Source organism: Halichoerus grypus, chromosome 11 (assembly GCF_964656455.1).
Source record: "Halichoerus grypus chromosome 11, mHalGry1.hap1.1, whole genome shotgun sequence".
In the NCBI taxonomy this organism is placed as follows: domain Eukaryota; kingdom Metazoa; phylum Chordata; class Mammalia; order Carnivora; family Phocidae; genus Halichoerus; species Halichoerus grypus.
The window spans coordinates 45,953,593-45,970,193 of NC_135722.1; the positions used below are offsets into that span (position 1 = coordinate 45,953,593).

The 16,601-nt window shown below is 34.6% G+C and overlaps 1 protein-coding gene across 4 annotated transcripts in view; it reads left to right on the plus strand.

Annotated features, from left to right (window-relative positions):
- Positions 1-16,601, plus strand: part of SBF2 (SET binding factor 2) — a 454,330-nt gene that overhangs the window by 237,739 nt on the left and 199,990 nt on the right. The gene's annotated exons all lie outside the window — the stretch shown is intronic.

Below are 16,601 nucleotides of genomic sequence, written 5' to 3' on the forward strand. Positions count from 1 at the left end.
AAATAAAATCTTTTTAAAAAATCTCCCTTTTAATAGAGAGATTGAACTATAGTGTCTAGGAATGCACATTTGGGTGATAAAACTATAGAAAAAAATCAGGAAAATGGTTAATAGAATAAAGTCAAGATAAGGGTTACTTATGGCAGTAGAGAGGTAGTTCTGATTGGGGGCACATGGAAGGGGCCTTTAGGGTTGCTGGCAAAGTTCTCTTTGTTGACTTAAGTAGTGTTGGTAAGATAATTCCTTAAGCCATCCATTTTATTTGTATGGTTTTCTATTTTTGTGTTTAATCTTTCAATAAAAATATTTTTTAAACAACTTATAAAACTAGGGGCGCCTGGGTGGCTCAGTCAGTTAAGCGCCTGACTCTTGATTTCGGCTCAGGTCATGATCTCAGGGGTCTTGGGATTGAGCCTGCCTTGGGCTCTGCACTCATTTTCCCTCTCCCTCTGCTTCTCCTCCCCAGTTGTGCTCTTTCTTTCTCTCTCTCTCAAATAAATAAATAAAATCTTAAACTTATAAAAACTATTTTAACTTTTTATATATATACCTTTTATTTTTTTAAAAAGTACAGTGCTTGGACAAATTAGACATTTTATCCTCAGATAATAGGAAGTCTAGAAGTAGGCAGTACAGGGCTGATGTGTTGATTCCCAGATGTCTTCAGGGATGGTATGGAAATTCTCCTCCGTGCTTTTCCCCTATTTATTAATAAGGAGTTAATAAGACTGTGAGCTTTAAGAACTTTCTTATTATTCTGTGTGTCCTCTATATTTGGCATAGTACCTTGGACTCAGAAGACATTAATATTTTTTGAATAAATGAGTGAATATATTAGCCATGAAGAAAATGGCAATCATTATTTCATTAGATGTTCTAGGTATGGATGAAGTGTGCCAGGATGTATGATTATTAGTCATTTGAAGATCAGATTTCATTATTTTACTCTCTAGTATGTTTGAGCTGAATTATCTTTTGCTTACATATTCAAATTTTAATTTTTCAGGGAAAAAATAAGGAAAAGATAAGAAAGGGAAGGAGAAAGAAGGATGCCTCTAAAACAGCGCCATGTGCAGAGTTGTAGTTTCCAGAACATGTGGTACTGATAATTCTGACTAAAGGCATGTTCTTATCACCGGTCATTTTGGTTGGACTGTTGTTGAAGGCCAATATTAGACCATTATCAGAGTTCACTACCTGGGTTGGGGGTGAGATGGTGGTGGTGGATTTTATAAAGCACAGAGAGGAAGCAGATAAGACTAAGATTCTTTTGTAGCCTTGACCATTTTCCTGTGGAAGGTCTAAATCTAATGATAGCATTTCCTTGGTTCTTCTCTCCAAGGATTGTTAGGATAATGAATTTGTTTTTCATAGTTTGAGATGTCTCTGTGTTTGCCTGAAATAATTATGTGGACTTCTACCATCGCCCCATAATTTCCTGTCAATCACCCTTCATCTCTTACTTGCCATCTTATTTGTTTCTTTGTTCCTAGTAGCCTATGTGAACTGTTTTTGTTTACCTGAAGATTTGTGTCTTAAGTGTGGAAAACTGCAGGGTTTTTGTTTTTGTTTTTGTTTTTGTTTTTTTTTAATGTTAGTAAGATTGTATTCACAGGACTCGTTTTTATAGCCCATCTCATTTTTTCATCTAATCCATAGCTGTTTAACTCAGATGTCCCTCCTTAACCCAAATAATTTTGTGAAATTCTCATGATATGTTTTGCCATATCTGTTTAGCTATAATTTGGATTTTAACAGCAAATACACCAGTTTTAGAATACTTATTCCCCAGGTTTTTACAGTATATTATTTATTAGACTTTTTTATTTTAAAGATTTTATTTATTTTACCTGACAGAGCGAGAGACAAGCAGGGGAAGCAGGAGAGCGAGAAACAGGCTCCCCGCTGAGCGGGGTGCGTGATGCGGGGCTCGATCCCAGGACCCTGGGATCATGACTTGAGCTGAAGGCAGACGCTAAACCGACTGAGCCACCCAGGCGACCCTTATTTCACATTTTTAAAGTCACAGACTAAAATGATTTTGGACCTTCAGCTATTATCACTGTTTTGATAGTTAAACAACAGTAGTCTTGTATCATCTGTACTTATACTTTTTTTCCCAGCTTTATTGAGGTATTATTGACATATAGGTTATGTAAGTTTAAGGTTTACATGTGATGACTTGATGCAAGTATATATTGTGAAATGTTTACTACAGTAAGGTTAGTTAACACCTTTGTCCCCTCACATAATTATCATTTTTATGTGTATGCTGATAATCTTTAAGATCTCTTAACAACTTTTAAGTATATAATACAGTATTGTTAATTATAATCACCGTGCTGTACATTAGAGCCCCAGAATTTATTCATCTTATACCTAGAATTTGTACCCTTTGACCAGCATCTCCCATTTCTCACACCCCTGAGTCTCTGGTAACCACCATTCTACTCTCTATTTCTGTCTGAATTCAGCTTTTTTTGTTTTTTTTTAATTCCACATATAAGTGAAAACATAGAGTATTTATCTTTCTCTGTCTGACTTGTTTCACTTAACATAATGCCTATAAGGTCTATCCGTGTTGTCACAAAAAAGGATTTCCTTCCTTTTTATGGCTAAATAACATTCCATTGTATTACACGTATTTTCTTTATTCATTTATCTATTGATGGACACATAGATTATTTCCATGTCTTGGCTGTTATGAATAATGCTATAATGAACATGGGAATGTAGATATCTCTTTGAGATAGGGATTTCATTTCTTTAGGATATATAATCAGAAGTGGGATTGCTGGATCATATGGTAGTTCTTTTTTTTTTATATATACATATAATGTATTATTTGTTTCAGGGGTACAGGTCTGTGATTCGTCAGTCTTACACAATTCACAGCGCTCACCATAGCACATACCCTCCCCAGTGTCCATCACCCAACCACCCCACCCACCCACTTGCCTCCACTCCAGCAACCCTCAGTTTGTTTCCTGAGATTAAGAGTCTCTTACGGTTTATCTCCCTCTCTGGTTTTGTCTTGTTTCATTTTTCCCTCCCTTCCCCTATGATCCTCTGTCTTGTTTCTCAAATTCTTCATATCAGTGAGATCATATGATACTTGTCTTTCTCTGATTGACTTATTTCAGTTCTATTTCTGATTTCCTCAGGTACCTCCATACTGTTTTCCATAATGGCTGCATCCTACTCACAGGATACCTTTTCTCCACCGCCTTGCCAACACTTGTTACCTCTTATCTTTTTAGTAATCATTCTAACAAATGTAAGATGATAACTCACTGTGGTTTTGATTTGCATTTCCCTGATGATTAGTGATGCTAAGCATCTTTTCATGGAATTCATATTTCTTTGGGAAAATATCCATTCAAGTCCTTTGCCCAGTTTTTAATCAGATAGGTGGTTTTTGTTTGTTTTGCTATCAAGTTGTATGTGTTCCTTATATATTTTAGATATTATTCCCTTATTAGGTAGATGGTTTGCATATATTTTCTCCTATTCTGTAGGTTGCCTTTTCATTTTGCTGATTTATTCCTTTACCTGTGGAGAAACTTTTTAGTTTAATGTTGTCCCACTTGTTTATTTTTTCTTTTGGTATCCCATTGAAAAAATCATTGCCAAAACCAATGTAAAGGAGCCTTTCCTCTATGTTTTCCTCTAGTAGTTTTATAGCTTGGGTTCTTAGGTTTATGTATTTAATCCATTTTGAGTTATTTTTTGTGAGTGATGTGAGATAGGGGACCAGTTTCATTCTTTTGCATGTGAGTATCAAGTTTTCGCAGCACCATTTATTGAAGAGATTATCTTTTCCCCATTGAATATTCCTGACTCAAATACTCATTGACCTTATATGTGTGAGTTTATTTCTATGATCTCATTTCTCTTCCATTGATTTGTGTGTTTGTTTTTATGACAGTGCCATACTATTTTTATTACTTTAGCTTTGTAATACAGTTTTAAATCAAGAATTGTGATGCTTCCAGCTTTGTTGTTTCTCACAATTGCTTTGGCTATTTGGGGTCTTTTATGGTTCCATATAAATTTTAGGATTTTTTTTTCTGTTTCTGTGAAAAATGTCATTAGAATTTTGATAGAGTTTGTATTGAATCCATAGATGGTTTTGGGTAGTGTGAACATTTTAACAATATTAATTCTTCTGATTCATAAACACAGGATATCATTCCACTTATTTGTGTCTTCTTTAGTTTCTTTCATCAAAGTCTCATGGGTTTTAACATACAGATCTTTCATCTCCTTATCCCTAAGTTTTTAAAAAATTTTTTATTTAAATTCAATTTAGTTAACATATAGTTATTATTAGTTTCAGGAGTAGAACTTAGTGATTCAGCAGTTGCATGTAACACCTAATGCTCATTACATCAAGTGCCCTCCTTAATGCCCATCAGCCAGTTACCCCATGCCCCCACCCACCTCCTCTCCAGCGACCTTCAGTTTGTTTCCTGTGATTAAGAGTCTCTTATGATTTGCCTCCCTCTCTGTTTTCATCTTATTTTATTTTTCCTTCCCTTCCCCTATGTTCATCTGTTTTGTTTCTTAAATTCCACATGAGTGAAATCCTATGGTATTTGTCTTTCTCTGACTGACTTACTTCACTTAGCATGATACCGTAGTTCTCTCCACGTCATTGCAAATGGCAAAAATTCATTCTTTTTGATGGCTGAGTAATATTCCCGTGTGTGTGTGTATACACATACCACATCTTCTTTATTCATTCATGTGTCAATGGACATCTGGGCTATTTTCCATATTTTGGCTATTGTGGACATTGATGCTATAAACATTGGGGTGCATATGCCCTTTGAATCACTATTTTTGTATCCTTTCGGTAAATATCTGGTAGTGCAATTGCTGGGTCTTAGGGTTGTTTTATTTTTAACTTTTTTTGAGGAATATCCACACTGTTTTTCAGAGTAGCTGCACCAGTTCACATTCCCACCAGCAGTGTAAGAGGGCTGCCCTTTTTCCACATCCTTGCCAACATCTGTTGTTTCCTGATTTGCTAATTTTAGCCATTCTGACTGGTGTGAGGTAGTATCACATTGTGGTTTTGATTTGTATTTCCCTGATGCCAAGTGATGTTGAGCATTTTTTCATGTGTCTGTTAGACATTTGTCCCTGAGTTTTTAATTATTTTTGATGCTGTTATAAATGGGATTGTTTTATTTCCTTTTCAGATAGTTTTTTGGTAGGGTATAGAAATGCAACTTATTTTTGTATGTTGACTTTGTACCCTGCAACTTACTGAATTAGTTTATTAGCTGTAATAGTTCTTTGGTAGAGTCTTTAGGATTTTCTCTGTATAAGATCATATCATCTACAGAGACAGTTTTACTTGTTTCTTTCTTATGTGGATGCTTTTTATTTTTTCTTATTCCCTAATTGCTCTGACTAGGATTTCTAGTACTATGTTGAATTGAATGGTAAGAGTGGACACCCTTGTCTTATTTCTTATCTTACCAGGAAAGCTTTCAACCTTTTACAATTGAGTAAGATGTTAGCTGTGGACTTGCCATGTATAGCATTTATTATGTTGAGGTACATTCCTTCTATGCCCAATTTGTTGAGAATTTTTATCATGAAAGGGTGTTGAATTTTGTCAAATGCTTTTTCTGCTTCTATTGAGATGACCATGTGATTTTTAAATCTTTCATTCTATTAATGTGGTATATCATGTTGACTGATTTGTGTATGTTGAACTGTCCTTACATCCCAGATATAAATCCTGCTTGATGATTGTGTTTGATCCTCTTAATGTGATGCTGAATTCAGTTTGCAGGTATTTTATTGAGAATTTTTGCATCTATTCATCAGGGATATTAGCCTGTAGTTTTCTTTTCTTATAGTGTCCTTATCTGGCTTTGTTATCAGGGTAATGCTGGCCTTGTAAAATTAGTTTGGGAGTGTTCCCTCCTCTTCAATTTTTTTGAAAATATGAGAAGCATTAGTATTAATTCTTCTTTAAATGTTTGATAGAATTTACCAGTGAAACCATCTAGCCCTCAAGTTTTCTTTGTTGGGAAGTTTTGATTACTGTTTCAATCTCCTTACTCATTATTGGTCTGCTCAAAATTTATATTTCCTCATGATTCAGTCTTGGTATGAACTTTTTTTTACATGCATACTTTCTTTTTGCTTACTTAAATTAACTTTAGCCAGTTTTTCATTAACTATTATTAGATCAATATTTCTGTGTTGATTGTCTCTAATACTAAATATAGATGCTTTAAAAATTATTAAAATAGCCAGAATTTTTCTTCAGTTTATCTTATAAACATTATTTTTACCTTTTACATAAACATACTTAAAATGTTGAATGTAGCTGTAATTTTCAATTCAGAAAGTTACTTTTACTTTTGAATATTTTAATGGAAAAATTTTGGTATTCTCTTTTGTCTTTCCCTGGGAAAGCTTCTGTCTATAACACTATATAATTATTCCTGAAGTGACAATAAGTTTTACAAGAATTTAAAAAATAAAGATACCAAGAGCCAAGAGAGATACCAAGAGATACCTTACTAGCTAGAAAAGAGGACAAAGGGCATTACAGACAGAAGGAAGAACATAAGCAATGGTATAGAGCATAAAAAAGGTCTTCATAAAATAGTAAGAGGTTTGATGAGACTTAAGTTGTAGGAAATAGACTGTGATCAGGAAATTCATTGCTTTTCTTTTGACAATTAAAGGTTAAATATTTATGCTAGTTTTGTAAAGCTAGCCATTTTTAAAATACCAAAGACTGACTGACAGTGACCAGTTGAGTGCTTATTGACTAGTGTACTACCCTTGCTGGAATTACGCATTAATAAAGCATGTGGTTGCTATATGATATAATTTGAGGACAGTTCAGAAGAATCCTGGTTCAAAACTATTTTCTCCGTTTTCCTTTCCTGGTGCTTAAATGCTATTATTAAATAGTTATCTCTATCTTTGTATTGAGTTATCTTTTAATGAATGCAAATGCTTTGAGGCAAGATAGCCATTAAGAGTTGTCCTTCATAATAAAAAAAAAAGTGGGTGGCTTAGTCGGGGTTAAGTGTCTGCCTTTGGCTTAGGTCATGATCTCAGGGTCCTGGAATCTAGCTGGCTTCAGGCTCCCTGCTCAGCGGGGGGGGTCTGCTTCTCCCTCTCCTTCTTCCCTTCCCCACTGCTGGGGCTCTCCTCTCTCTCTCTCTCCTCTCAAAATGGATAAATAAAGTCTTAAAAAAAAAAAAAAAAGAAGAGTTGTCCTTTCTCACAAAATTCTCTTGTCCAAAATTTCATTTTGCTTTTAGCACTTAGGGATTAATATTCTTACCAAATATGGGTACTCCATTATTGAAGTATGCAACTTACAGATGATGGCAGGATAAATTACCTTCTTTTTCTGTGCTCTGTAGCAGTTTGTACGTGTCCCTATTCTGTTGTGTTTAATTATTTACTTACCAACCTGCCATCTTCACTGAACTGTGAGCTCTTATGAGCCTGCCTCCCATTTCTTTATATCTATCCTTAGAGTTTAGCAATTTCTTACATATCTCAGCAGCTTGGTAAAGGCTTAACAGTGGAGGAAAAAAGGAAAGAGGAGAAGAAAGGAAGAAGTTTTAATTAAGAGTTATTTCTGCCAAGGTAATTCCCTCTTGTTTGATCCTTGCTTTAACTCTTCAGTTACTCAATATTATCCTTCCCCTTTGTTTGCTATTCTATTCCCAAGACCTCTTTTGCTTCCTGCTTAAATGTAGATGTTAAAGAGATTTTAAAACCTGGTCAGTCGGAACTGGTACAGACTAGGAATCTGGGCCATTTGGGATTGGAGTAATCTGATTTAATTACCCCAGACTCAGAATCAATTGTAGGGTTAAACAAGAAAAGAAATGCATTGTACCTTTTTACACGGTTTTGGTTGAGTTGGGCCATTTATGGATTACTTGGGATAAACACAATTAAATTTGAATTATTTGTGGTCATATGTATTTGTTAATTGACTTCCTATTTATAGGTCCATAAAGTATGTTTAATTCATGTCACACTCAAGGGAATAAGCCCATGTTCAAAACTGCTAAAATATACATGGTTGCCCAATTCAGTTACCTTTTAAACTATTTTTTACTTAGATTTCCATTTCTAATATATTTGGAAATGATACACTGAATTTGTAACGTATTAAACATTGCCTCTCAGTGATAGTTATAAAACTAAACTATATAAACCTATATAAAGCTTTAGTTAATTTGTGAAGGTAGAGATCTTGTTTTTCTTTATTTCTGTATTCCCAGTGCCTGAAACATGGTAGTTACTTGACAGATACTGATCAAATAAATGAGAAATCTCCTTTTCCTTGACTTGTGTTAAGTCATGACCATTATTATATCATTTTCTCTGTTGTGGATTTATGTAAAAGAACTATAATAAATTGTTTAAGCTTTCCTAACATATATCCTGTCTTGAAACCATGGCCTTCAGTTCCTCAGTTTGCCCATTTGAACACTGAGACATAGTGTTGTATCTGTGCAACATATCATTATTATTCAAGCGAAGGAGACAATTCTGGAGAAAAGTTTTTGGTGTTGTTTTTTCAAAACAGGAAGTAAATACATTTGTTAATGTGTGATGTTATGAATTCTAGAACTTTAACCCCTAAAGAAAAGTTAAGATCGGAAGTAATTTTTCAGAGTGTTTTACTATTTGAATAATCAACAGGATGTGTGTGAACCATTGTAGTGAAATCAGTAGTAATTATCACTGGAATGTTTGTTTGTCTTCTCTACCGTTATTGTGCAGCTTTAGATGGACATTGACTACCAAAGACTAGGAAACAATTCAAGATTATGTAGAAAACTGATTATGACTTGTAGTTCAAAGCAATTGAATTTCTCAATAACTGCATAGCTATAAACACAGCAAGAAACATTGCTATTTAGGAATAAAAACATTAATTTCTTAAAATATTTGAGATTGTTAATTATCTGAAACTCAAGAAAGCATGTGATATTTAAGAATACAAAATTTAAGTAATCTTCAGTTAGACATGGGTAAATTATTTGTATGTATATACTATATTATTTTCTGGATAATGGAAAACTTCCCCTTTGAGCACTAGAATATTGTCCCTAACTCATTTCAAATATAAATCCTAACTTAAATCCTGTTTTAGTAAGTATAGTATAATATTTCCCCCTTGGTATCATAAACTGATTGTTTTGACTGATGTAAGTGGATAGAGTCCCTTAAAACTATATGCCTGCCTTCTTCACAATTTATCTAATACTAAATGATGCTGACTATGAATTTTATCTTCTGATGGATTATCAGAATGGATTATTTTTTTGTGGGGGATTGCACAGGGTTCAGATAGGAGTGGAGAGGAAAAAGTTCTTCCCTGGAGTCTTCAGGAAAGAAAGCCTAGATTCCTTTTCATGGTATTCAAATTCTTCTTGAACATTCCCATGATAGAACTACTTACAGGTTTCTCAGTGCCTTTTCCTCCTTAGTCCTCTGTTTCTTTGCACATGGTTTTCTATCAGCTTTGAAAGCCTTTCTGCTCTTGTCTCCCTCACTAACTTCTTATTCTTCAAAATCTAACTCAAGGGTCTGTTCCTTTGGCGGGCCCAGTGTAAATCACAGGGGCCTTTAAAAAATGAGAGAGGCAGACAGAAGAGTCAGTGTCAGAATGATGCATTCTGACATCACATAAATGAGAAACACTCAAATGGCTTTTGTCAGCTTTGAAGATGGAAGGAGGCCATGAGCCGAGGAATGTGGGCAGTTGCTAGAAGCTGGAAAACCCCAAAATAGGACTTCTGTCCTGCTGAGCTTTAAGATAATACATTTGTGGTTTTTTAAGCAAATACTTTAATCATAATTCTAAATTACTTATTTTTACATTTACATATATGTTTCCATAAACCAAGAAAAACTGAGCTAATAAGTATTGTACATTTTTTAGTGGTTAACATGTTTTGAAGAGTTTTTATTAGAAAGTGATCAGGAGCTGGTTGAAATTCTTCCCATAAATATAAAGTATCTATTACTATTTTTATTCATAACAAATTCAGGTCTAAGCTTCCAGAAAAGCTATATTGCCTAATATCATAATAAGGATGACTAAGTACTTGACATCCTCCCTCTTAAGCACTGGCTTAACCTAAAGTGATTATTTTAAGAAACAACCTCCCCCTGCCCCATCCTCACCCCCTGTTGTAATTACAACACAGATACTAATATTTTTACAAAGCATTCATTTGATCACGAAATGTAGACAGAGATAGGTAGATGCAATAGTATCAAAAAAAAGAGCATATCAAAAACTTTTCACTTTTATTAAAGGTTTTGACAATGAGAACTTCATAAAATGTCATGAAATTCTATTTGCTATACAATAAACATCTACTGCTAAGTAGGAAACATATGCCATATTATAACAACCATTTTAATGTGTAAAATAATTCTGAATTCCTTTTTTAAATTAATATATAATTTATTATTTGTTTCAGAGGTTCAGGTCTGTAATTCTTACTGTGAAAATATTTGGCTAAAATATGAAACATCTTTGCAGTAAAACTTACAATGTAGCTTAAGTAAGATTTCAGAAGTGTCTCCTGGATAAAATGGGAATGTTTCCCTTCACCAGATAAACTCTGAATAGTTAAGGTGCCATAAATTAGACAAAGCTAGGAAGGAATGTCTTGTTACTAGAAAAGGATAGCATGTAATATGGACTTCCTCCATGTCAAAGTGACAACCACTTAATAACAATGACTTATTATACATTTTAAAAAATAGAACATAAAAGATAATATATTTGTGTTGTTTTAAGCCATCAAATTTGTGGTAATTTGTTATAGCAACCATTGGAAACTAATACAACCACAGAGGTTTTTTTACATAAATGTTTGTTTTTAAATACTTTGACTCAGAAGTAGCAGCTGAATTGGTGCAGAAAATCCTCAAGTATACATCATTCACATCCCCCCAACAATAATATTTTATATAATTATAGTACATTATAACAACCATAAAATTGATTCAACCTGGTTGAACCAGGGCACAATACTATTAATTCAGCGAAGAAGTAGCACTTCTCTGAGTGGACCTTTTTATATAGATTTAACTTTTGGAAGTATGTGTAGGTCTTACATACTCAGAAAATATACTAGATGAGTCATGATGGGAAGAAACAAAAAAATACTAAAACTGAAGCATACAGAAGCAAACTCCACTGTCTTTTATTTATTTTTTTTAAAGATTTTATTTATTTATTTTACAGAGAGAGACACAGTGAGAGAGGGAACACAAGCAGGGGGAGTGGGAGAGGGAGAAGCAGGCATCCCGCTGAGCAGGGAGCCCAATGCAGGGCTCGATCCCAAGACCCTGGGATCATGACCTGAGCCCAAGGCAGACGCTTAACGACTGAGCCATCCAGGCGCCCCTCCACTGTCTTTTAGATGAAAAACCTAACCACACTGAAGAGGAAAAACTACTCAAAATAACTTATGTACACAGTATTTGACTAACCTCAGTTTTGAGCAGGTTTGAGGAGAGAATTTCAAACAAATTGTGAGCTCCTTTTTAGATGGTGTGGTGTTAAGTTAGAATGGCAGAAGAAATTTTATAACTATTTTATATGTAGCATAAGATTTAGCAGATGAATGAATATGTGTATATTACTAGTATCCAGGGTTCTCACTGGAAGAAGGGACGCACACATATGTATTAGAGTCATTGGGGAGAGACCCTATAGGAATAAAAAGTAATGGTGTAAAGATGCACCTGGGTGGCTCAGTCAGTTAAGTGGCTGATTCCGATTTCAGCTCAGGTCATGATCTCAGGGTTGTGAGATCAAGCCCTGCATCAGGCTCTGTGCTGAGCATGGAGCCTGCTTAAAATTCTCTCTCTCTCAATCTCTCTCCATCTGCTCCTCACCTCAACCACCCCCCCACCCCACTTGCACGCACTCTTTTTCTCTCTAAAACAAAACAAAACAAAAAATTGGGAAAGTAATGGTGTGAACCCAGGATTTCTCATATATATGTGTATGAATACTTCTATATGTGTCTGTTAAGATGCATGTATATGTGTTCATATATTTGGATATATGTGTGTGTGTGTCGGTGTGTGTGTACATGCATATATTTCTTATGTCTATCTACAGAAGTGACCCAGGAACAAAGACTCCCAGTAAAAATGATCTAACATTACCCTAATACTCAGAATCTTCGTCCTTTTTTTTTAAGTTTTTATTTAAATTCCAGTCAGTGAACATACAGTGTAATACTAATTTCAGGTGTACAATATAGTGACTCAGCACTTCCATAGGACACCTGGTGCTCATCACAGCAATGCACTCCTTAATCCCTACCACCAATTTCACCCATCTACCCCTTGGTAACCATTAGTTTGTTCTCTGTAGTTAAGAGTGTTTTTTTGGTTTGCCTCCCTCTCTCTCTTTTTTTCCCCCTTTGTTCATTTGTTTTGTTCTTAAATTCCACATATAGTGAAATCATATAGTATTTGTCTTTCTCTGACTGACTTGTTTTGCTTAACATAATACTCTCTAGCTTTATCTATGTCATTACAAATGGCAAGATTTCATTCTTTTTGATGGTTGAGTAATATTCCATTGTGTGTGTGTGTGTGTGTGTGTGTGTGTGTGTGTGTGTGTGTGTGTGTATACACACTACCCCTTCTTTATCCATTCATCAGTCGATGGACAGTTGGGCTCTTTCCATAATTTGGCTATTATTGATAATGCTGCTATAAACATCAGAGTGCATGTATCCCTTCAAATCAGTAATTTTGTATCCTTTGTGTAAATACCTAGTAGTGCAATTGCTGGATCATAGGGTAGTTCTATTTTTAACTTTTTGAGGAACCTCCATACTCTTTTCCAGAGTGACTGCACCAGTCTGCATTCCCACCAACATTGCAAGATGTTTCCCCTTTCTCTGTATCCTCACCAACACCTGTTATTTCCTGTGTTAATTTTAGCAGTTCTGACTGGTGTGAGATGATATCTCATTGTAGGTTTGATTTGTATTTCCCTGATGATGACTGATGTTGAGCATCTTTTCATGTGTCTGTTAGCCATCTGGATATCTTTTTTTGAAAAATGTCTGTTCATGTCTTCTGCCCATTTCGGACTGGGTTATCCATTTTCTGGGTGTTGAATTTGATAAGTTCTTTGTAGATTTTGGATACTAACCCTTTATCAGATATGTCATTTGCAAATATCTTCTCCTATTCTGTAGGTTGCCTTTTAGTTTTGTTGATTGTTTCCTCACCTGTGCAGAAACTTTTTATCTTGATGAAGTTCATTTTTGCTTTTTAATATAGCTTGATTGTGATGTCTCCAGCTTTGCTTTTCTTCTTCAAGCTTGATTTGGCTATTTAGGGTCATCTGTGGTTCCATACACATTTTAGGATTGTTTATTCTAGCTCTGCGAAAAATGTTGATATTTTGATAGGGGTTGCATTAAATGTGTAGATTGCTTTCGGTAGCATAGGCATTTTTAACAGCATTTGTTCTTCCAATGGAAATGTCTTTCCATTTCTTTGTGTCCTCTTCAATTTATTTCATCAGTGTTCTGTAGTTTTCAGAGTACAGATCTTTTACCTCTTTGGTTAAGTTTATTCCTAGGTATTTTATTGTTTTTGGTGTAACTGTAAATGGGATTGATTCCTTAATTTCTCTTTCTGCTGCTTCATTATTGGTGTATAGAAATGCAACAGATTTCTCTACATTGATTTTATATTCTGTGACTTTGCTGAATTCGTGTATCAGTCCTAGCAATTTTTTTGGTGGAGTTTTTCACGTTTTCTACTTAGAGTATCATGTGATCTGCAAATAGTGAAAGTTTGACTTTTTCCCTCCCAATTTGAATGCCTTTTATTTCTTTTTGTTGTCAATTAATGTGGCTAGGACTTCTAGTACTATGTTAAATAACATGGTGAGAGTGGACATCCCTGTCTTGTTCCTGACTGTAGAGGAAGAGCTCTCAGTTTTTCACCATTGAGGATGATATTAGCTGTGGGTCTTTGGTATATGTCCTTTATGATGTTGAGGTATGTCCCCTCTATCCCTCCTTTGTTGAGGGTTTTTATCAAAAATGGATGCTGTATTTTGTCACATGCTTTTTCTGTATTTATTGAATCATATGGTTCTTATCCTTTCTTTTATTAATGTGGTGTATCACATTGATTGATTTGTAAATATTAAACCACCCTCACAGCCCAGGAATAAATCCCACTTGATTGTGGTGAAGAATTGTTTTAATGTACTGTTGGATTCGATTTGCTAGTATCTTGTTGAAAATTTTTGCAGCCATGTTCATCAGGCATATTGGCCTGTAATTCTCCTTTTTACTGGGATCTTCAGCTCAGGTCATGATCTCAGGGTCGTGGGATTGAGCCCAGCCTCAGGCTCTGCACAAGTCTGCTTGTCCCTCTCCCTCCCCCTCTCCCTCTCTGTCCCTCCCCCTGCTCTTGCATGTGCTTGCTTGTGCACGCTCTCTCTCTCTCAAATAATTAAATAAGTAAAATCTAAAAAAAAAAAATTCATCAACATGTTAAAAGGTTCATACACCATAGTTAAGTGAGATTTATTCCTGGGATGCAGTGATGGTTCAACATAAGCAAATCAATAAGTTGTTCTCTTTAACATGGTTAATTTATGGTAGGTGAATTTTACCTCAGTAAAAAAAAAAAAAAAAAAAAAAATTGTAATAATGTTTCATATTGAATGAGACTAAAGAAACGCAACAACTAAATGGAGAATCTGATCCTAGAACAAATCTTGACTGTAGGAAAAAATTTCTAAAGAACAATATTGTGGCCAAAGCAATCTTGAGAAAGAACAGAGATGGAGGTATCATGCTTTCTGATTTCAAACTATACTACAAAGTAATCAAAATAGTATGGTACTGGCACAGAAACATATAGATCAATGGAATAGACTAGAGTCCAGAAATAAACCCATCCTTATTTGGTCAATTAATCTATAAAAATGGAGGCAAGAATATACAATGGGGAGAAGACAGTCTTTTCAATAAATAATGTTGGGAAAAGTGGACAACTTCATGCAAAGGAATGAAACTGGACCACTTTCTTATACAACACGGAAAAATAAACTCAGGTGGATTAAAGACTTAAATGTAAAACTGGAAACCGTAGAACTCCTAGAAGAAAAATTAGGCAGGAAGCTCTTTCACTTTGGTCTTAGGTGTATTGTTTTGGATTCATTTCCTTAGCCAAGGGCAACATATTTTAGATGATTATCCTTTTACATTTATATACTTTCTATGCAATTTCACTCAGTCTGAGACTTGTCCTCATTTTTTATGTTATTTTTTGACAGGAATTTTCAATTTAAAATAATTGAATTTATTAATCTTTTAATTTATGATCTGTGTGTTTTACACTTTCCCTATCTGAATTTTTAAAGATATTCTCTGACATCTTTTAATGAAAGTTTTAATATTTCTTTATAGTGACTCATGTCAGCATTCAGACAGCTTGTCAGTTCACTGAAACATTTTTGAGTGCCTACTATATAGTCAGTGCTTGGCAGGGGAGGATACAGCAACGTATAAGGCCCAGTGTTATCTTTGAGGGACTCACATTTTAATGAAGGGGACATCAGGTACAGTGAAGGTGAACAAAAGAAGCAGAGTTATCAAACTGAAAGAAGTGTTCTAAGAACTCAGTTAGTTTACTATTGATCATACAAGTGTGGGAGGTAGCAACTGGGTTGGAAATACGGATGTAAAACCATAAAGATATTTTGGCATGGCGCTCAGTCTTAATGTAGTAGTCAGGTGTCTTCAAACATTTTTAGCATCAGAACCCTGACTTAAAAGCAAATTAATGTTAGCAACTTCAATAATTACAATAATAATCATAATACCAGCTAATGTATCTTGGTTATTTAACATGGTACCATACTGAGAATTCCATGCATTATCTCATTTCTTCTTTATAGGAACCCTCTAAGATAGGTTTTAAAATTATTCTCATTTTACCAACTGAGGCTCACAGCGATTAATATATAAAACAGGTTGAAGCAAAGCTTCTCTTAATAAATTGCTTCTTTGGAACAGAATACATTTGAAAATAACTACCCAAAAGAATGGGAAGATACTGAAGTGTTTGAAGCATGAAAGTGACATAATCAGATTTGTATTTTATGTCCATCATGCTAGACTGTGGAGAATAGATCTGAACTGAATAAGGACTGGATTAGAGAAACCAGTTATAAAACTCTTACATTATCCAAATGAGGTAAAATTAAAAACCTGAATTGTAAGTTCAGGTGTATCATATGAGATAAGTTAGGAATCATAAAAGAGGATAGCAGTTAATAATGGACCAAGAAGAAATTTGCATGCCTCACGTGAAGGGACAAGCCATGGTAAAGGGAGTTATAGGAAGTATTTTACCTTAGAAGACTTTGATTTGGTGGGTCCATGTCATTAAGTTCAACTAATATTTAAAAAAAAAAAAAAAAAGACCCAGTAGTAAAAAGGAGAAGATAAGAAACGATGTATTTATTTAACTTCAATTTATTAAGTATGAATGCTGTATTTTCTAGCATTTCT